A 22536-nucleotide genomic window follows, 5' to 3' on the forward strand; every position below is an offset into this window, starting at 1 on the left:
ATGTTTTTCATTTTTAACTCTTAACTTACATACTGCTGGTTAGCGAAGCTTGTAAGTTCCAATATCCGATAAAGCTCAAATAGGAGTTGTTCTCCAGCTTATTTTTCAGCTTCTACTTTATTTTCTATTCTCTTTAATTATTCCTTCCATGGAAGAAATTGTTCTCTTCGCTCATCCCCTCATTGTTCTTAGAATCAACAATGTCATTGCAGAGCAGAAATGGTATCTTTTTTGTTTTGTTTCATCATTTTGCTGTCACCAGGCATTTCTTTTATCTTGGAAACTTTAAAAAAAATCTTATCACTCCTGACAAGTTATATGATACCCTATCCAGTTCTCAATATGGAGTACGAGTAATACGCTTTTGTGAGAGGATGACAGGCTTTGAACAAAACCAGCTCAATGTTTTAACCAAATTTGACCTAATGTTTTGCCATGTTTGCAGTAAGTCTGTGTAAATGTTTATTTCTTCTGCACAATTGAAACTAGCCTTCGGTGTCTGGCTCGTGCTCTGTTACCCTTTTTGCTATGTATTCCCTACCAGAGAAGCAAATCCTAGTAGAAGCAAATCCTAGTGCACATGTTGGTAAAAGAAAAGGAAGAAAATTTAAGTATTGTAACACATTAAAGACTAACATATTTATTTCTGTGGGAGCTTTTGTGGATCAAAGTCCACTTCTCCAGTCACAAGAAGTGTCTGTGTCTGAGGAAGTAGATTTTGATCCACGAAAGTTGATCCTGAAGTATAACTACGGTGTTTAAAGGACTACAATATTTTCCCCCTTCTTTTACTAATGTGAGGACACAGGTAGAAATGGGTACTACTTTGGAATTTACATTGTGTACAGTGTACTGTGGGTAGGCTGTTCACAATATAGATAATTTCATAGGGTGTAAAAATCCTGAAGCAAATTATGAGTGGTATGAATGTTTGGTATGGATTATTACCAGGTTTGTCTACATTCTTTGGAAGATGTAGACATTGACTAAATCATGCTGGTTATAATTCCAGAATAAAATGTTCTTCCCTCACTAATATTCTCTGAAAGGCAATAGGAAAATAAAGCACTGAACATGAATTCAGTTGACTCAGTAGAGAAGGCCACGGCCCTTAGTTTTTGTAAGATCTGAGCCGGGTTGTTATTGACATTGCTTTTGGATGTCATTAACTAGTGTGGTGTAGTGCACTGGTTCTTAACCGTGGGTTACTCAGGAGTTTTGGACTGCAACTCCCAGAAGCCTTCACCACCAGCTGTCCTGATGGGTTTCTGGGAGCTGCAGTTCAAAAGCATCTGAGTAACAAAGGTTAAGAACCACTGGTGTAGTGGATTGACTAGGAAGCTGAAGAACAGGATTTGAATCCCTGCTTAGTTATGGAAACTCACTGGGGGAGTGGAACCGATCAAGCCACTCCTTAAATATCTTACTTTCCTTGATAGCCCTATTAGGGTTGCTGTTAGTCGGTTCTGACTTGATGGCACAGAAGACACACACATAACTAATATAATAGGGTGCCTTATTCTTATTCTGATTTATGGCAACCCTTTCCAGGGTTCTAGAGAGTACTCAGAAGTGGTTTATGATTCCCTTCTTCTGGGGCATCCTGGGACTGCGAAGCTTGCACAAGGCCACACAAGCTGGCTCTTTTGGGATGCACAGTGGGGAACTGCTGGATAGTTCAGTAGTTTAAAGATCTGGCTGTGGAGCCATAGGTTGGGAATTTGATACCCCACTGTGACTTCTTAACAGGAGTTGGAAGCAATGATCCATAAGGTTTCCAGCTCTGCAGCTCTATGATGATGATGATGATAATGAGGATGATGAATTGAACTCCCAGTGTCTGGCTCTGCACCCAGTTAGCCAACTCACCCAGACAGGCAGCCAGCAACTAATAGGGTGACTATTAGTCATCTCCTCAAATTTGATTTTCATTTTAAAATCAGAACCATTACAGGTTTAAACATTGTGCAAGGTTGGTTGCTGTGCATAGATGTACTTTTATCAGTCCTCTAAGGAGCTATTAAATCCTGAAAAAGAAGAGTGACACTTTTTAAAAGGTAGAGAATTTTCAACAAAAGTTGATCTCGGGAATCTTTCCCATTTCTTAGTTGAGCATATTTTAACACAGTGGTTCTTAATGTGGGAAATAATGTCCCCCAGGGGGCGATTTCATTTTTCAGGGGGGCGGTAGAATGAAAAGGGGCGGTGTGGGGGCGAAAGAACAGAAGGGGGCGGTAGGGGGGCGCTGGAGTGAGCCAAACCTGTGAAGGCGACTGCAGCCGCAGTGCTGGCAGTAGATCCAGTGCTGCTGCTGCTGCCAGATGATCCAGCTCTTTCTACCTGCCACGTCTTGCCTTTCTCCTTTAAGGGGAGCACTGAGTGTGGATCGGGTGAAAGGAAAGGGTCTCTTGGGTCCTCATCCTCACCCCATGAAGCACTGCCTTGCACCCGGGTGGGGAGGTAGACTAGGTAGGTAGGTAGGTAGGTAGGTAGGTAGGTAGGTAGGTAGGTAGGTAGGTAGGTAGGTAGGTAGGTAGGTAGGTAGGTAGGTAGGTAGGTAGGTAAGATATCATCACCTCAGGGAGGGGGGCGATGATAACTTCCTCAATGGCTCAAGGGGGCGTTTCTTTCAAAAAGGTTAAGAACCACTGTTTTAACTGAACAAACTTGAACAAGCTTAGCAGTGAGCTGGTTAATTTCTTTTCTACGACACTTTGTCCCATGTCTTTGTTTAGACAGTAGATAGCTTTCAGAAAGAGACGAGTCATAACTTGGATTTGTTCAGTACTTCCAACACCAAAGCTAAGGCACTTGGAGTACTTGACTTATCTCTTATGTTCAGTTTAAAACGGGAAACTAAACCATGTTGTGACTTCTAAATATTTTAAGGGAGACAAAAAGAGTAAGTGACCTAGAATGTTCCCCTTGCTCTCCCCCCCCCCCCGCAACTGGCAGTGGGTAAACAGTTGTTTCAGGGCAACGCTTTTCAGAGATTACTGATAGACAGATTACTGATAGACATTTATCAGTTTTGCTGTGTATGGAGTTCATAAAAGTATTTGTTGTAACAATATTGCTTTATTTACAGGGGTGTCAACCTCCGATTTCCATTTTGAAAATCATTATATTCTGAATCAGAGTGATTTGGGAGATATTGATGAGCTTGTTCCTTTTTAAGATGGGAGATTTCTGGCACTAGCACATTTATAACTCTCTATGATTATGTGTCTACATCTTTTTCAGGCATGCAGTAATTCTGTGTTGCTCTTTTTCTTTAATAGAAGATGCCCGTGAGTACTGTTGCACCTTAAAGCAAGCATTGCGTGCTACACTTCTTTGTGAACCAAAGCCTGCTTCTTGCGATGTAAAGAATAACATCATGTGGCTGAAGAAGTGGGCTTCAGTCTTCAAAGCCTTACATCAAGGCTTGCTAGTCTTTAATGTGCCCAAGTACCTAATTGTGCATGCTGTAACAGTCTGGTTTAAGTGCCCCTTGGAAATTAATATTTGCTTACCATTTGCAAACTCTTGTATACAAGGAATGAAACATTTATTTTTTAGGGGTTGAATCATCCCAGCTTGAATGTTTCCCATATTTGGAGCCCTTTCAGGTTTTTTTTCACAGCAATTAATTAAACCTGCATGAATCCTTTTCAAAGCTGTTAGATATGTTACAGTTCAAAAGGAATCTGCCTCTTGTGTAGAAGTCCTTGCTATAACATCTTTTTCTGTGCTAGACTGAACCAAATTGAGACCTTCCTCCTAACACCACATCTCATTCATCCCTTGGATTTTTTCCCATATAGCTTTCTGTATAGTTGAGCAGGTAGCGTCTCTGAAAAGCTTGCTTATCATGTTAGAACATTAAGTGATGCAAAATACACATATAGCCAAATTAACATCTGATAATGTGAAAACCTTAGTGCATATTGGAAGTTGAGATTAATAGAAGATGGGGGCTAGGAAATGAAAATGCTTCTTAGAATCTACTCCAGGAACAGCAAAGAGGGAGTACTTTGAAACAAAAGATCCATTTGGGTTCTGTCTGGCAGTGCAGCAGCTGGAAAGTTTAATTATAGGCTGGAAACCCCTACTGGGATTAAGTGAAGTGCTAGTAGAAGGGGTGAATATTAATGACAGCTGTTTGCCACAGGGCCCAAGGAGCAATGTGTCTGGCAGGGTGGGGAGTAAAGTGTAATGTCCAACATATGTGCATGAAGCACTTTAAAACTAGTCCATTTCTAAAATTTGTGAGTGTTTTTGATGGATTTTCAGAGACTAGACTTGTGAATAGTAGGTAAAAGAATGAATATTTAAAATGAGGAGATCATTTTGTTTTCAAGATAAAACTATATATTTATATATGACTCCCATATGAATATTATTTGGATTCTGCCAAGTATTGTCATTGAATAAACTCACCAGTTTGCATTTATGGAGAAAGGGTTCATGGTTAAACTTACTTTACTGTGCCTCTCTGGTATTGAAACGTTACTTTTTCTGGACAACAACAGTCAGAGTCACTAACAAATTTTGCACAGTTGTTTCATGTATACTCTATACATGAGAGAAGCCCTGCTTCTTGTACTCCGTCTCATACTCTGGAGGGATCTCTTGAGCTTCTGGAGAACTATATGGGGACTGGAGAAAGAATTCACACACACCCCTAGCAAGGTGGGATGGATGTTCTTTTGCTGTGGTATATTGGAGTGGAGGAGGCGCCGCCATCACCCATGCGGCAAGGGAGCAGGCCGGGTAGGTGGGACTCGTCAGCCTTGGAAGGCAGCCCATCTAGGAGAAGGAAAAGTCCAATTTCAAATCTCCACTGCCTTGTGGCTATAGCCACTGATGGAAAAGCCTTCAGGAGTAAACCTTGAGGTAAAATCCAGAGCCAGAGGCAGTTCGTGTCATTCTGGCAACACCTACGACGTCACTGGAACCAGTTGTATTGGCTCTTGCCTTTCCATTGGACTATTTCAGTGATGTGGAGAGGGGGGGATTTGCTGGTTGGGTAACAGCCTATCCTCCATATTATTTTACCCAGGCTTCGTGCTGTGGAGAGGACACTCCAGCTTCGCATACAGTGTTGAAGTCCACCATACAGAGCATGTTACCATAGTCTCTCGAGATTGAAGGATGCCTATGATTGGAGCTAAGCTATATATTTTGTTTTTTTTTTAAAATCACTTACTATATAAAACTATTGTGTGGTTAAAAATCATGAGTAAAAATGTAATAATATTAATAAAGCCAGTTAGAGAATTTAGATCAAAAACAGGAAAATACAAGAATCTCTGGCATACAAAATAATGAAGGTTCAAACTTTTTTTCTGAAATAAAGCTATTTTTATTCAGCACCTGAAAATTAATTTAGAAGCGAAGAGGGTGCAAGACTCTCTGTAGACTGAATTCTGCACCTTCTGATCTTCCTCAGGGCTTTGTTTCCATCTTCCATTGCCCTCAGTTACTCCAGTGGAGGAGACACATGGAGCAGCACATGTGCAGATGGCTGAGTGTTCGACGAAGCTCGGAAAGTTCCTTTTGTAAAGAGTGCTTATAAAGACACGCTGAAGCCAAATGTAGCCAAACTGTGAGAGTGTGATACATCTTCTGTATGATCCTGTGTGAAAGTCAAGTAAAACTGTTACCAACAATGCCACTAGGTGTTGCATTATTTTTGCATTTGGACTGTCATGTAACTGCCATTTCCAGTGTTTGTTGTTCTGTTTTGCTCAGAATTCATTGCTAATATATCATCATCTGTTAAAGTTGACTCTGATTCTCAAAAGCTTATGCCATAATAAATACATTTGTGACTGATTCAGTTGTCACAAGATTTGCTGTACAGTGGGACCTCGACTTACAGATGGCTCGACTTACAGACTTTTTGAGTTAAAGACTTCTCTGGCTGCAAAATTTAGGTTCGACTTGCAGCCGGAGAATCGACTTACAGACGGGGGGAAAAAAACAAAATGGAACAAAAACGGCCGGTTACAGACTTTTCAACCTGCAGCCACTGTTCCAGTACGGATTAATTCCGTAAGTCGAGGGTCCACAGTAATGGACTGACATGGTTATCTCCACTAGAAATTACCGTATTTTTTGCACCATAAGATGCACTTTTCCCCCACAAAACAGGGGGGTGGGAAGTCTGTGCGTCTTATAGAGCAAAGAAAACAGATTATATTTTCCTGTTTTCTTCTCCTAAAAATTTGGTGCGTCTTATGGAAAGGTGCGTCTTATGGAACGAAAAATACGGTACTTATGGTAGATAGTGATTTATTTTACTGGAATCAGACCTTTCTGTTCCTTTGTAAGTTAGGCAGCTATCCCACCTTATTCAACATAAAATAAGTTACATACTGTATTTCTAACTCCCTGGAAAGGCTTCTTAGGGAATTTAGATAGTTCCTGGGGAACTGACAGGATAAAATGAGTGTTCCCTTTCTTTTGCCCTCCAAATGATGTTGAACTCAATTGCTGCTGTCAGGGATGATAGGATTTATAATCTAACATTTGACTGACCACAGGATTCTACCCTAAGTTAGGATTCAGAGCAGGCTTGAGTTGCAGTGAGGTGGAATTGGCTTTCCTTATGCCAGAAGTGCAGTGGACAAAAGTTCAGGGGAAGACATTATGATATTATTTTGTCAAAATCTCCAGAGTTACAGACATTTGGCTGCTGGTGGTGAAAATGAGTTTGTTTCCTGTTGCTACCTCATTGCAGTTGTTTAGCAGTGGTAAACAAACGGTACTTTCTCAAGTCACTGTTTTGTGAAGTGTTGCCTTTTGCAGTAATGTACTAAATTATAGACATGCTTTTCTGCAGTGATTTCTCAGGTAATAATACTTGCATGGCAACCAAGGAAGCAAATGCATTCTTAGAGTGTTGCCATGTCCAACTTGGTGATTGTTTAGTTACATAGTGTAGCCAGACTTCTTCAAACTGCTCTTGATTTGTGTTAACATCAGTGCCATCCCCAATGAGTTTCCACTAGACCAGATTGGCTTTTTTACAATGGCTAAATTTTGCTTGCATTGTAAAAGGCCTTCCTTTTGAGTGTGTACCTTTATTTGTTCTGATTGGCAGAATGTATGTCTGTGCCAAATCATTCTCTGCTATAAAGCACAGCAAAAGTGTATACATCTTGAGCGCACACTCTTTGGAAATCCTAGATGAGAATAACTTTATGGGGCATGTATTTTGTTCTCATAATTTGGAGGGCACATCAAAAAGTTCTTGCCATAGAGAGGCTCACTGTGTCAAAGTCCACAAGCTTCTTTGACTCTGAACCATGTCCTATACTTAAGCTCGGTTGTTTGAGTGAGATGGAGGTGGAGTTTAGCTTTCCTCCCTAGTTAACAGAGGACAAAAAGGACTTAACATATCTGCCTTTTAAAGTGCTGAGGCTCTTTTTCAGTAAATGTTCTGGTATGATAAAGTAGTTGATGAAATACTTACAATTTGGGACAAGAAATTCAGCAGAGGAGATTCCTGAAATTCGAACAAACTAAAAGTAAACAAAATGTGGCAGGAAGGTAATATAAGAGTGCAACATGTGCTTTTGCCGGGCAATCATTTTGATAACATGGCTTGAAAAGATAAGTGATAATAATTGATCAGCAGACTTTGTTGGGGGTTTCTCCCCATTGACAATTTGATCAGTTTTGCTGGCATGCAAAATATTAAGAGAGGATAAGAATGTGAGAAGCTCTCATACACTGAATAAGTCCATCTAGCCTATACTCTCAGATCTGGCAGCAGCTCTCCAGAGTTGCGGGCAGGATTTTTCCCTAACCGTTCCTGGGGATCTTTCCCATTACCTGGTCATGCTCCATCCAAGTGCTAACCAGACCCATTCCTGCTCAGCTTTTAAAATAGATAAGATCGGGTATATTCAAGTTGATGGGGTGTGACAGGGTGAGTTCTCAACTATGAAATCATGGCTCCTGTGGAGATGGCACTTACTGATACCCTTTACTGTGGCGTTATTAGAAAGTCTGTTCTAGCTGTTACTTTACCAAGTAAGAAAATTGGTACCAAAAATTATTAAGCTGTCATTGTAGAAGAACTGCCTTCCATTGCTGAAAGATTCTGCTGTTGTAGCTAAGAGCTCATATATTCACACAATAACTGCTCAGAACAGCATGAGCAAACTTTAGTGCAAGCACCAGAACATCCTTTGTGCTTGCTTTTTTTCCAGCAATTCAGCTAAGCGGAACAATTTTTTGTGACTTTCTGTGGTTGTAGTTCCAAATGAGGTACTCACAGTAATTATTACAGGGCAACTGCAGGCTGATGAGTACAACAGATTAGGAAGTATAGACACTGTGTTCTCTTCATTAGCTAGAAACTGAGGCAAGTAGGTAATATTTCAAGCTGAACACATAAGTCACCACTGAAGTGCTTAGAAACTGACCAGTGTCAGTAGATTTCAGAATGTACATGTGCTGGTTGTAATCTTGCTACTGTATTTTCTGCTACAGTTCATTTCATTATTCTTCTGATATTTAACTGAAACAACTAGTTGCTGCTAAATTATTTTCTGGCAGTCTCCACCTAAGTAAAGATGATGGATACGAACAATGTAAATGCTACTGTTATGTATCCTTTCTCATAAAATTTTCTTTAGCTTGAATTAGATCATGGCATCACATAACAGCACGAATGGAGCTTGCATTAAACAAACAAACAAAAAAGGATAAACAGAAATAGTCCATACTATTTTCAGATTGTCATTATGATTCCTAGAGTGGGCACAACAATATGATGGAACATTTCTGGTGGCTTTTGTGACCCTTATTTAATTATTTGATTGTATTTTGTTGTTACCTGTGCATATTCACAGAGGCCTACACAAAAGAAAAGATAAAGGACAAGATTCTCTAGGAATCTCCCTCGTTTTTGTTGGGAAGACCTTTTGTGGCATGGCTAATTTAGCCACAGCTAAATTATTAATGTTTATGTATTCATGTTAGCAGAAGTGACAAGGAGAAGCAATAGTTGTTAATGTACTTGACTTCAGTAGAGGCCACTCCATTGCATAGACACAAATGTAATACGCTCTTCTAATGGACAGGAGCCTACTCTCAACATAATATAATGAATTTTATAGTACTGCCAGCTTTGCATCTGGGATTTTCTCTTGTCTCAAGAGCTTTTGAAGCCAGACACAAAATGGAAATGTTTTGGATATTCCTGAAACATTAGCAGTCTTTTACATTTGCAGTGCTGTCAAAAAAAATGAAAATCAAACTTTGCAAAAAATTAGCACATCTGTTACATCACCAAAGCATCCATTACTTTTATTGTGCACATATTGGATGGCATTTTTAGTTTACAGAGGAAATATTTTGGATCCTGACATACTCAAAAAAGCAAATTAGAAATGTTATTTTGGTATTTATGTTCTGTCACTGGCAGAAACGCTGGCATTATTGGTTTAAATGCAACACAATAAATGAGCTCCCCCAAAACCATTTGGCCTCCTGGATCTCTAAATATAATGGGTGGGATACACATTTTTGTTTCAGTACTGATAGAACAGCACACTATCTTGTCCATGGATTAAAGACCAACATGGTAGACAGGTGACTAGATTATTTCAGTAATTTTGTGATTCACCTGATTTTCCTCCTACCCCAGTGAGCCTTCTGCAAGGAACAAAGGAGACTAACTAATAGCAGAGTTTTTGCTCATTAGTGTATATCCAAGGTAGTTGTTAGGAAATGTTGAAATTGTGGCCAGAACATTTGGTATGCATGTATACATTGTCAGAAACTTTTAAATAAAATGTTTATATCACATATGGTTATACAGTGGGGTCTTGACTTGAGAACGTAATCCGTATTGGAAGGCAGTTCTCAAGTCAAAAAGTCTGTAAGTCAAGTCTCCATTGAGCTACAGTGCATTGAAAACCGATTAATCCCGTAACAGGCCGTTTTTGTTCCATTTTGTTTTTTTTTCTGGTCTGTAAGTCAATTCTCAGGCTGCAAGTCAAACCTAAATTTTGCGGCCAGAGAAGTCTGTAACTCAAAAAGTCTGTAAGTCAAGCCGTCTGTAAGTCAAGGGTCCACTGTACTGTAATGGAAGCCAATGGCAAGGATCATAATGTGTGTTTATTAAAACTGTACAGAAATTAGGATAATTTAAGTCTGTGATATGGGCTATGGGAAAGGTTTTTTAAAAGCTTTTATATGATGGTCAGGGAACCAAAACAGTAACTCTAGTAACTGTCCTGTTGAAGTTGATTGGTGCCGCGACTGCTGGACCAGTCTTGGAAACATCTGAAACTGATGAAGGAAACCTGGAAGGTGTTTTCATGGGTCAAACTGCACAGCTTTGAAGATAAATGAATGGTCATGGTTGAACTCAATGTTTTTAAAAAATGAAATCTGGAGAAGAAACAGTCAGAGATAATCTTTTGTTCAACCACTGTGATGAATGCTTGATGTCATAGCACAGCTATCTGTCTGCCCTACTTTTCCTTTTCCATCCCTGTGCACTATACCAGGCACTGGAGATGATTGCATATGAGGCAGTTCTATTTTCATGGATAGTATTTCATTGTAATTTGGAGGAATGTTGGGGACATAGTTGAAATTTTAACTAGAACAATACTTAAAATGTTGAGATACAGAGTTGTTTTTTCCAGAAAGGATTCCCTTAGGTATTTTTCAGAAATAGGCACTGTTTGTCTAGAAGGAAAGCAGTCTTTGCTGTGCATTATCTTAATGCATTGATCTAGAATTTCTTGTTAAGTATGTGCATGCAACTGTGATGATTGCCCCACGTCACTCCTGTCACTCATATTCAGGATCTCATTTGCGTGAGCCTATGAGAGGAGTGGAGGGGCGGAGTCAGTGGATATAAGATGGTTTGGCAGAAGAAATGAAGGGAGAGATACAGAACTTACAGAGAGAGAGAGCGCGTCAGGGAGGCAGTGAGAACATATACTAATAGTGATAAGCTGATCAAGATAAATAGAGCAGGTGGTGATTAGTTATGTGGCAAGATATATGACATTTTAATGATTTGATTGTATGCATTGAATAAAGAACATCTGTGATTCTGAGTAAATTTCATACATTTCAGTAGGTGAGTTCTGTTGGCAGTGACCAGACAGGTGTCTGACTGGAGTTCTTTATATATTGTGGATGGAGGAAGTCCACTGGTGGCAGTGAGGGGGGGTGCATCATGGTTGGTATCTGCTGGTGGTATGGCATGGTGTGAGCCCTTTTGTTTGGGGAAACAAGCAGGGGCCATGTGGTAAACGTCACAGCAACATTTTGTAGCTTTGTTGACCATGTGATTCTGTGGCTAAAGCAGTAAGTTTAAATGAGATCCAGAGCCTGTCCACACTGGCATATTGTTACAATATATAGTTCCTTGATAGCACTCTATGGCATAGAAAAAAAAATCTTGTCTGCATCTGTTTCTACTTAAAATGATCCTTTTCGCGTAAGAGTTGGCCGATATCTTTCCGGCACAGGGTTGGGCATGCAGTCTTTTGAGGACATTTCATTGAGATGCAAAATAGCTCTTTGTTCTGCTTTTGCAGACAGGTACCAAGAGTTAAAAGAGGTTTCACTGACAATTAAGGACTGTTTAAGCGCCAGTCAGATCACACCAAATTTCACAATGTGGACAAGCTCTCAGTGAGATGGTTTGATTACTAACTTGCATTCTTTACTCTTCCCACTCCCTGGGTGTCAGCATCATTCTTGGGGATATAGCTGAGGAAAATAGAGAAAATAGTTGAAACAGCCTCCATTGATGTTGTTTCTGTCAAATTCTGATCATCCTTAGTAGTTGCATTAAAGTAAAAAAATGAAAGTTTGGGAAGATGTAGTCTTGACCTCCCATTAAATTCTGCTTGCCCTTTATCAAACTGCTGATTTTGCTACATGCTATTTTCTGAGGGCCATGACAGGCCTTGTGGTGCATCACCTTTAGACTTGATCTAAATATTTTTCCTATAGGTCTCTTAGGGAAAGTGTTCAAGTGATGGACTTTCTGACCCGAGACACTAGCTCTCCAGTGGAATTATTTAGCAAAAAGGGGTCGCTCTGCTTTGTTAGGCAAGAATGGAGTGGATAGAGAAGAATCAGCTGCTCCAAAAACTTTTAACACAGTTCTGGATTCCTCTAGTGTTGTTAAAACTGTGAGGTGGATGCTTTTGTAATAGAGCCGGAAGAAGGAGGAGAAACATTCTAGGTGGAATGTGTGTTTTAGATTACCGTCACTTAACTGGGAGCAAGGCCCCTGGAACTCCCAAATGTACTTGCATAAGATTATACTTTAATCCGGTATTCCTGGAATTATTCCCCATTCAATCTAGTTAGACTTGCAGTTGATTAGTGCTGCATATGTCATTCATGTCCTCCTTATGTGCAAATGCACACATTGTAACCTATGCCTATGGTTGCTTAAGGGAGAACTCTTAAATGTTGGAAAATAAGATCAGAAAAAACATCATAAATTCTTGTAAGTTTCAAAAAGCTATTCATTTCCTAAAATCCGTTCTGAAAAATGAAGTTTTTGCAGAAGTCTCATCAGTAGGTGAATGGTGTTCAGGTGAAGACTCCTTCCATTGGCAGAAATTGTTTGGCTCCTTCGGGGGCGGGCTCCCATTCCACAGACTGGATACTCGTGTTGTGAAAGGGGCAATTCTCTCCATTCCTGTTCTCTTTCTACCTTATGGTCACCTGCCAAACTGTTCCAGGGTGCTCCCCATCCCTTTGGAGCAAGATATTTGTTTTGTTTATGGAATAGCAGAGAGAAATGGGAGACATGGGTCAAAATTGCCTACCTCCTTATCCACTTTCTGACACAGAAGCATCCACTTCGCAGAGCTCTGCAGAGAGCAAATTTACCAGTGGCAGTAGATTCCAACTCGATATTTCATTGTTTGGGGCCCCCTCCCCCCAACTGCTTGTATTACAAAATTGGATATACTAGTGGTCTGTAAAACAGCTGCCAGCGTCTAAAAGCCAAGTGGAGAATTGCCCATTTCATATTGCTGTAAAAATGTTTTCAAAATACAGTTAAAAAATATATTGACTATAATTATTTCCAGTTTGATTATTTGTAATTTGATAACTGTATTATCTTTAAATGGTGACCAGATGATATAGAATCATATTTACGTGCGTGACAAACCCAGACCTACTGGGATCTGCCACACGTTAACTAAGCTGCCACCAACCATTCCCTATAAGAAGTCACACAGACCAGGGATGGATTTTCAACAAATAAAGTAATAAGGTTTATTTAAAACACACAGGGAAAATAAAATGATCAAGGTGAATAAGATATAGTAACGTGGCTTAGTCTCATTCATACATGCATACAGTTTGGTTCACACAGAACACTTAACTTGAAGCACAGACCCTGAACCTATCAGTTCTGGCTAACCAACAGACACCTGAACCTATCAGGTTGGTACTCTGACACACAGTAGTACCCTGTCTGACACACAGACTCCCACACCAGCTTCTTCTTCCCAGCTGCTGCTTCTTCACATCCCAGCGTCTCCTCTTCTCCACACACGCATCACATATATATACAGTACAGCCCCTCCTCCTGATGTCCCGCCTTCCACTCCCCATAGGATGGAACTTTCCCTCCAAACCCATGACAGACAGGTAACATCAGTGCTGTATGTAACACCTCCCCTCTTTATAAGTTGTTTTGTAGGGGGAAAGCTAAGGTGCTTTTCACCAAAAAACAACCTGGATAATACACACAACAACAGTTATACATACCATATCATACTTACTTATACTTACATTCTAAGTTAACCATAGCAATTAGGCATTTAAACATTTACCATATACATTACATCAATTTACCTTTATTCATACAAACCAAATTCAAAAAATAGGTACATTTAACTTTTTGTCATCAATATATACACATAGTCCATGTTCTTTCGCCGTCTTCATTCTTCAGGTCTTCTTGACAAGGCGTCAGCAACACAGTTCACTGACCCTCTGACCACCTTCACTTCAAAGTCATAGTCCTGTAGGTTTAAAGCCCACCTCATAAGTTTGCTATTGTGGGTTTTCATTGGTTTTAACCATTGCAGTGGTGAATGGTCAGTGCACAGAACAAAATGTCTTCCCCAGATGTAAGGCTTGGCCTTCTGGATCGTGTAGACTATGGCCAAACACTCCTTCTCCACGGTTGCCAAATGTCTCTCACCTTTTTGAAGTTTCCTACTCAGGTAGGACACTGGATGCTGGTCACCATTCTCATCCTCCTGGCACAGAACTGCTCCTACCCCGCTGTTAGACGCATCGGTGTAGATGATGAACTCCCGGTCGAAGTCTGGAGCCCGCAGCACTGGATAGTTGATGAGCGCCTGCTTCAACCTCTGGAACGCCTCCTCACAGTCGCTGGTCCACGGGATGCGGTCATCAGCCGTCTTCCTCGTCAGATCGGTCAGCGGAGCCGCAATCTCGCTAAACCTCGGGATGAACTTTCTGTAGTAGCCCACCAACCCAAGAAATGATTTGACTTTTTTCTTGGTGTCCCAACACGAACAGCTTCTATTTTGGCCTCCAGGGGTTTTATCACTCCTCCCCCTACCATGTGACCCAAGTATTTTCTTTCTGGGATACCCAGCTGCAGTTTGCTCTCTCTGCAGGGCTAAGGCCACAGCACTTCCTCCCCTGGGTCAAAGTGCCTCTCCCCGGCTTTCTGGTCATCCCAAGCTTTCTTTCTGACCTTTTGAGCTTGCAGGGTCTCTGCTGCTAGCTCTAGGTTTCTCTTTAGGTCCTTCCTTAAAGAGTCTATATATGTCACAACGTCTTGTGGGTCATCCTGGGTGATCTGCTCCCAATTTTGTTTGATCAAATCAAGGGGCCCTTTCACCCTTCTCCCAAATAAAAGTTCAAATGGACTGAACCCGGTACTGGCTTGTGGCACTGATCGATACGCAAACAAAAGGGATTGCAGCTTCTGGTCCCAATTGTTTGGATTCTCTGCCAAGTAAGCCCTAATCATGCGCATTAGAGTCCCATTGAACTTCTCAGTTAACCCATTACTTTCAGGATGATAGGCAGTGGTTTCCTTGTGCTTAATTCCACAGATTTGCCATAAGCGTTTCATGAGCTTTGATGTGAACGATGCGCCCAAATCTGTGATTATTTCTGAGGCAAATCCCATCCTGGACATATACCCCACCAAGGCATCTGCCACTGTGTTAGTTTCAATGTTAGTCAAGGGTATGGCTTCAGGGTACCTCGTGGCATGGTTCACAATGGTGAGAATGAACCTGTTCCCCCTCTTTGTGGCCTTGGGCAAAGGTCCCACAATATCCATCCCTATGCATTTGAACGGAGTGTCAATCACAGGCAAAGGGCACAACTTTGCTTTGGTCCTGTCGCGGCTATTCCCCTGCCTTTGACACACATCACATTGTTTACAGAACTCCCTGATCTGCTTCCCTATGTCAGGCCAGTAGAAATTCTGTGTGATTCTCTGCTGTGTTTTGTTCACCCCTAAGTGTGCAGCAAACATGTCAGAGTGCCCCCTTTGTAAGATCATGGGGCGATACTTTTCAGGTACCACCAGCTGACTTCTGATCCCATCTCCCCCTTTTGAGATATTCCTCAGGGTCTCTCTATATAAAATCCCCTTTTTCTCCAGAAATCTCACTGGGGTTTCAGGTGTTAGCTGGGCGTCTGTCACCTGTTCAAAACACTTTTGGAGAGTGGCGTCTGCCTTTTGCTCTTGTCCAAATCTGCTGTCTGTGGTTAAGGTTTCCACCACAGCTTCTGAACTCCCCTCTGCTTCCGTCTCTGGCTCTTCATTACCCCCCTGAACTGTCCCCGTGGTGGCTTGTGAACGTGTAATCACTAGCACCCTTTTCACATGTTCAGCCAGGTCATTTCCCACGAGCACGGCTGCTGGCAGAGTCGATGAAATCGCTAGACGCCAAACTCCCCTCCAGCCTTGAAAGTTGACAGGTACCTCCGCTATTGGCAGTGAGATCACCTGCCCCTCAATCCCTGCCACCTTCATGCTCTCATTTGGGATTACATACTCCCTAGGAATAATATCTGGATGGCACAGGGTCACCTGAGAACAAGTGTCCCGCAGCCCCCGATACTGATGTCCAAGTATTCCTACGTCCACCCCTGCTGTCTCAAACAATTGAGAATCTGTTCTCACCAACAGGCAGCGCCTGACCTCTACAAGAGGACCATTTTCCTCAGCCTGATCAGCAGATGTAGCTGTTCCAGATTGAGTAGCCATGGCAACAGGCTCCCGCAGTGACAATGAGCCTTGCTCTTTCTGGACACAGAACACAGCTTTTGGCTTGGTCCCACTCGAATCCTGAGGCACAATTCCTTTTAGCTGCTTTAATTTCTCACACTCTGAGATTAGATGGCCCTTTCCCTGACAGAAATAACATTTTCTGGTGTATTTTGATTCTCTCTCATCTTGTTTTGGTTTTCCCTCCAAAATCTGAGGTCTTGGTTTCATGTCTGAGGGCTTCCCTTCACCATCGGCCCCTCCCCCTTGCTGGCTTTTCCCTGGTCCCTGAGAGTACTTGCTGTAGGTTTCTTTAGGTTTTCCCATCGCTTTCCCCTCACCCAAGGGCTTTCTTATTTGGGAAATAAAATCTGCGATTTCGGCTGCTTCTGCCACAGATTTCGGTTTCCTTTCCCTCACCTGGAATTTCAGTTCCCCATGCAGGACTGAATAGAACTGTTCCAGCGCTATCAAATCTTTAAGCTGCTGAAAGGTCTCTGTCCCCTCCTGAGATAGCCATTTCTCTAGCAGCCTCACCAATTGAGCCCCCACTTGGGTAAAAGTCTGCTCTGGTTTCTTTGTGAGGGACCTGAATCTTTGCCTCAGCTGTTCCGCATTTATCCCATGTCTTGCAAACACCAGTTTTTTAAACTCTGCAAAATCTCTCATCAGTTCCTGTGGCATCTCTGAATAAACCTCAGCCAGGCTACCACTGATTAAAGATCGCATGATGGTCATCTTCTCAGTTTCCCTTACTGAGAAGTCCACAAACGCTCTTTCCACTAAGGAAAAGAACACCTCAGGACAATCTCCCTTGTGGTACACAGGGAATTTCTTCAGGTCAGCCTTAGACAATTGGCCTCCCTCAGAATCCCTATTGTTATTATTGTTCTGGTTCATCATTTCCAATTTCCTTAATTCAAACGCCATCCTTTCTTTTTCCAGAGCAATTTTCTCTCTCTCCATTCTTTCTTCCCTCTCCATTCTCTCTCTCTCTCTCTCTAATTCAAATTGCCGTTGTTTCTCTCTTTCCCTTTCCTCCATTTCCCTCACCCTCAGTTCATGCTGTTGGGCTATGAGTATTTTTCTGAGTTCTGGGTTTTGTTCTCCCATGCTGTCACCCTGCACTGAGCCAAATTCATCCTCAGAACCTTGGTCAACCTGGGGGTCTTTCACTTCACCCATTTCTGCCATTTGGCTTCGAGTCAAGGGCATACTCCCCCCCAGAACAGGCTGCTTTAAAAAGTCAAGCCTCAAAATAAAACGACCACTTTTTTTTTCTCTTTTGCCTCAGAACCAGCTTTCTATAGATTGCTGCTGTCCTTCAGCACTACTTGCAACTGTAGCGAGTTAGAGTCTACCCCCCTCTGCTGGGCCTCTCAGCAGACAAGCTAGCTCACTGCTATTTCACAGTTTTGCCTCAGCTTTTTCCCGCCAAAACAGGCTGCCTCAGAGCACCCTAATCTAGTCTCCCCAGTTGGCACGTTCTTCCACTAGCGCACCTCCCTGTGAGGTACACCTAGAAGATTACCTACGCGCCTCAGATTGTCCCTGACTAGACCCCCCTTGCTCTGGGCACACTTGCCAAGGCTTTGCTGGACCGCTGGACAACTGGACCAGTCGTATCCCACACGCTGGACACCAATCAATGTGACAAACCAAGACCTACTGGGATCTGCCACACGTTAACTAAGCTGCCACCAACCATTCCCTATAAGAAGTCACACAGACCAGGGATGGATTTTCAACAAATAAAGTAATAAGGTTTATTTAAAACACACAGGGAAAATAAAATGATCAAGGTGAATAAGATATAGTAACGTGGCTTAGTCTCATTCATACATGCATACAGTTTGGTTCACACAGAACACTTAACTTGAAGCACAGACCCTGAACCTATCAGTTCTGGCTAACCAACAGACACCTGAACCTATCAGGTTGGTACTCTGACACACAGTAGTACCCTGTCTGACACACAGACTCCCACACCAGCTTCTTCTTCCCAGCTGCTGCTTCTTCACATCCCAGCGTCTCCTCTTCTCCACACACGCATCACATATATATACAGTACAGCCCCTCCTCCTGATGTCCCGCCTTCCACTCCCCATAGGATGGAACTTTCCCTCCAAACCCATGACAGACAGGTAACATCAGTGCTGTATGTAACAACGTGAATTGACCGGTTTTTGTCTGTGGATCTGTTACCATTCTGGTAATGCTTTGAGATAAAATTGTAAAATACCCAGCTTCCGAAATATGTTGAAATATAGCCATTCAGTATATTTTATAGATAATAACAGTAAATATTTTAGCCATGAAACTTTATTAAGTTTTGGGAAAAAATACTTGCAGAGGCCTAAACTCAAAGCATAGCTAGGCTGCTTAAATCTCACTGAACTGTGGGATTCAGTCACTTTATGTATTGGATTACAGCAAAAAGATTTACGAATCCTGTGGTTCATTTTAATGGAGCTTCAGAGTAAAAATATTTTCATATAAAACTATGTAAAATAACAATTTGACGGAAGGTGAGCTAATCTGGTTATCAACAGGATTATAGGCAAATAGACATAAGCAGTGAACTTTGAGGGGAGAAAAGATTGTTTTAGCACAGTCACTACCTGTTGATATGATCTTTATCCAGAGGATGTGATAGGCCATCAATGCAACCTGAGCAATATTTAAATCATTGCTTAATCTTATCTGAGGAGCCTTTGACATCCTGGTATAATTATACCTACTATATATGTGGAGATCTTGATTGGTTTTTATAAGCTTGCAGAATATTGCAATGCATTCTACCTCCAACAGGTATTGCTCCAACAAACTCTGTTTCCTCAAGGACGTTACTGTATAAGGGACTCAAGCAAACCAGCACCAGATTTTTTTTTCTTAGAAGAAGAAAAAAAACATCTTAGCAGTTCAGCCACACAGTCCTCGTGTATCAGAGCAATCAACATGCAAACTAAGCCTGTGTTGTAAACTGCAGGAGATCACAAAACCTCTGGATTATGATCAGATGGCTTTTAACATTCAAGAAGCTGTCACTTCTTAGTTCAGCCCTGACATTAAACATCTATGGGTTCTGGAGGCTACTGAGCATTCTAAGTCATAATTGGAATGTTCAACTGGGGAATAAAAGTATTGCTCCCTCCCCTTTTTTAATGTTTAAAATGTTTCATATCTCAGCTTGGTAATATCCCCTTCTTAATCTTCCAGTTGTCCTGTTTTGGATACAGCCCTTTCAGCATTTAATCACCCAAGATCATTTTTAAATGGAACAAGTGTTGATAATGAAAGTTTGTGCATGTAATTTGAGGTCAGTCCACAATATAATGCTGAGAAATCGTGTGAAAATATTGGATCGCTATAAATACTGTTTATTTTAGGAAATAAGGAATTATTTCCAAATACCAATCAAATGCACACATTCCTAGAAATGTAGGATATGGTCACAGTGATGCATGTTAAATTATATCCTGCCTGGATTGTTCCATAGTACTCTACATGAGGTTGCCTTTATAAACTGTAAAGTAACTTAAGCTGGTCCAGTATGCTTGGTGTTGGTTACTAGGGATAGGTCACTTCCTTTTTACAACAACTTCATGGGCAGCTCAGCTGTTTCCAGGTACAATCAAAAAGTGCTGGTTATAACCTATATTACTCCATTCAGAATAGGAATAGGCTGAAGAGCATTTTATCCTGCATGACCAGAGTTGTAACTAACAGGTTGGCTATCTAGGCAAGCAAAGGAAAATGACTTTGTAATTCATGGTGTAAAAAAATACAAAGTTATAAGAGCACTGAACACCTGGCAACAGCTACATAGGGCAGTGGTTCCCAGCCTTTGGTCCCCAGATATTCTTGGACTATAATTCCCAGAAATCCTGACCAGTACAGATAGTGATGATGGCTTCAATGAGTTTTAGTCTAAGAGCATCTGGGGACCCAGTGCTGGGAACCACTGCCATAGAGGACCAATTTGGTTGTCAAAAATATAACAAAATAAACGCGTGTTTTACCTACTCACTTGCACAGACTAGTCCAGACGCCTGGTCTACTGATAACTGGTACAGCTGCCTTAAATTGCCTCAGTTGGGTTTAATAAAAACCCATTTTTCCACTGCTCTCCTCCACCAATCTAGTTTGCCACTCTGTTTCCTTATGGAAGTCTGTGGGAATGGACTCTGTGGGTGTGGTGCTCTGGAGCACAGTCCTAGGTGTACCTGGTCTGCTTATTGGACTGCTTTGGTTTTAAGGGAGAAGTATTTCTCTTGGTCCTAGTAGATACATGTTTGTGGCTGCCTTTTTGCTCCCCTTGCTACAGCAGGCAAAGTCACTCTTTAGTCAATCAGATCTCTCGTATTTATTTTATTTATTTATTTCCTTTTTGTACCATTCATCTGGCTGATTTCTTTTGTTGCTTGAAGAGAGTATAGGTGATGGTTGTTTTTGATTCCTGCATTTTTATTTTATCTGTTTGCTTATGGACTTTAATTGATGCACTGCTTTTATTTGTATTCTTTATTGGTAATTACCTTGAGTACTACTTTTGGTGGAAAACCAAGTGAATAAATAGAGCAGTCAGGTGATTATGGATTATACTATGGGTTACATTGTAATTCAGGGCCAGTTCATGGTCATGTACAGGGTGGATTTAATTTAATCAATTTAGTACATGACCAGTTGGATAAAAACAATAATTTTTAAAAAATCAAATTGAATTAACATGATTTAAATTTTAAAAATCAGATTTATTTGACAATTTAAATTTAAAAGAGTTTATTTAAATCAATTTGATTCAGAAAAAGAATCATTTTATTCACCCTATTATGTACTAGTGTTATTGCTGCACCTACTATATTAATTGGGAAAAAAACAGATTTATTTTGTGAGTAGTTTAGAAAATTAAAATAAGTGCTGATAAATTGTCATATGAAGCATACTCAGTCTTCTAAAGTGTTAAATTAAGCATTTAAAATGGTAGAGGATGTGAATGTTTGTTCCCCATATATGCAAGGCACTTAATAACTACTGCAGAGGGTAGTGGATTAGTGCTAATGAGACCCTCCAGCAAGAAAGAGATGAGGCAATAACTTGAGTTTTTCTGATGAAGCTTTAACAGAAAGGACATTGTAGCCATCATCAGACATGAGGATGGAAAGGAAACTAATGCACAGCATTGAAAACACCATTTATAAAACACACACACAAAATGGTTTGGTTTTATGTTAGTTGAAAGGGTAAAAAAAGAAGAAAATTAGACCTGAACGATCAAAAAGTGTGAGTCTACAGAGGGTTGTAATGAGTCATTTTAGTGAATATTGCTTGATGAAATATTTATTCGATTTTCAGACCTATCTGGTTCTACTAATGTCTTTCAGAAGCGCTCTTTTGTTTTCATTATGGAATGCAGCCAATATGGAAGTAACACAGACTGTGATTCTTATTCCTGTGTACCAGACGTTGATACACTTCATGAAGTAATTTGTTGCCAGCATTTCTGGGTTTTTTCTCTCCACCTGGCTATAAAAGATCAAACGTATTTTTGAGAATTTTTTTTTTGGATGTTTCTCTATGCTGTGTTGATGTATGTAAACTTAGTTGGTTTATGTAAATGTAGGTTCCTTAATAACCTCGAACAGCATGTCTTGAATGCTTATTGTCTTTTTTACAGGGTTTCTGATGCTAGATAGTTAATCAGTTTTTCAAAAACAACATCGTGTTATGAACGTGCGATATTGTGCTTCTGTACCCACAATTTAATAAGCCAGGAAATGGGACAATATTGTGCCTCTATTGCCAGCAGGAAAAAGGATGCCAATCTTTACGTAAAGGGCAGCCTGAATGTTGACAATACCAATGGCAGCAGTCAAGATGGTCTACAGTGGTGGTTCCCAATCTTGGTTCCCCAGATGTTCTTGAACTACAACTTCCCGAAATCTTGGTCAGCACAGCTAGTGGTGAAGGCTTCTGGGAGTTTTCATCCAAGAACATCTGGGGACCCAAGGTTGGGAACCGCTGGTCTACAGGATAGCCTATTCTACTCGCTACCATTCACACTTCTTGAAAAACAGCCCTGACAGTTTCTCTGTGTTTGGATGAGTAGTGGTTAACTGATGAAAAAAGGAGTCACCTTCTGGGATTTTCCCTTGTGTGGTGTCACTTTGTGAGTGGTAGTGGTACTGTTCAACACTTTGACCATTAGCATGTGGGAGTGTCTCAGGGTTCCTGATTTCCCATGCTATTTCAAATATACGTGAAAAACCTGA

The 22536-nt window shown here is 41.0% G+C and overlaps 1 protein-coding gene across 50 annotated transcripts in view; it reads left to right on the forward strand.

Moving 5' to 3' along the window:
- The window catches only part of EPB41L3 (erythrocyte membrane protein band 4.1 like 3), a 188543-nt gene that overhangs the window by 62654 nt on the left and 103353 nt on the right, over nucleotides 1-22536 (forward strand). The gene's annotated exons all lie outside the window — the stretch shown is intronic.

Source organism: Pogona vitticeps, chromosome 4, assembly GCF_051106095.1.
Source record: "Pogona vitticeps strain Pit_001003342236 chromosome 4, PviZW2.1, whole genome shotgun sequence".
In the NCBI taxonomy this organism is placed as follows: domain Eukaryota; kingdom Metazoa; phylum Chordata; class Lepidosauria; order Squamata; family Agamidae; genus Pogona; species Pogona vitticeps.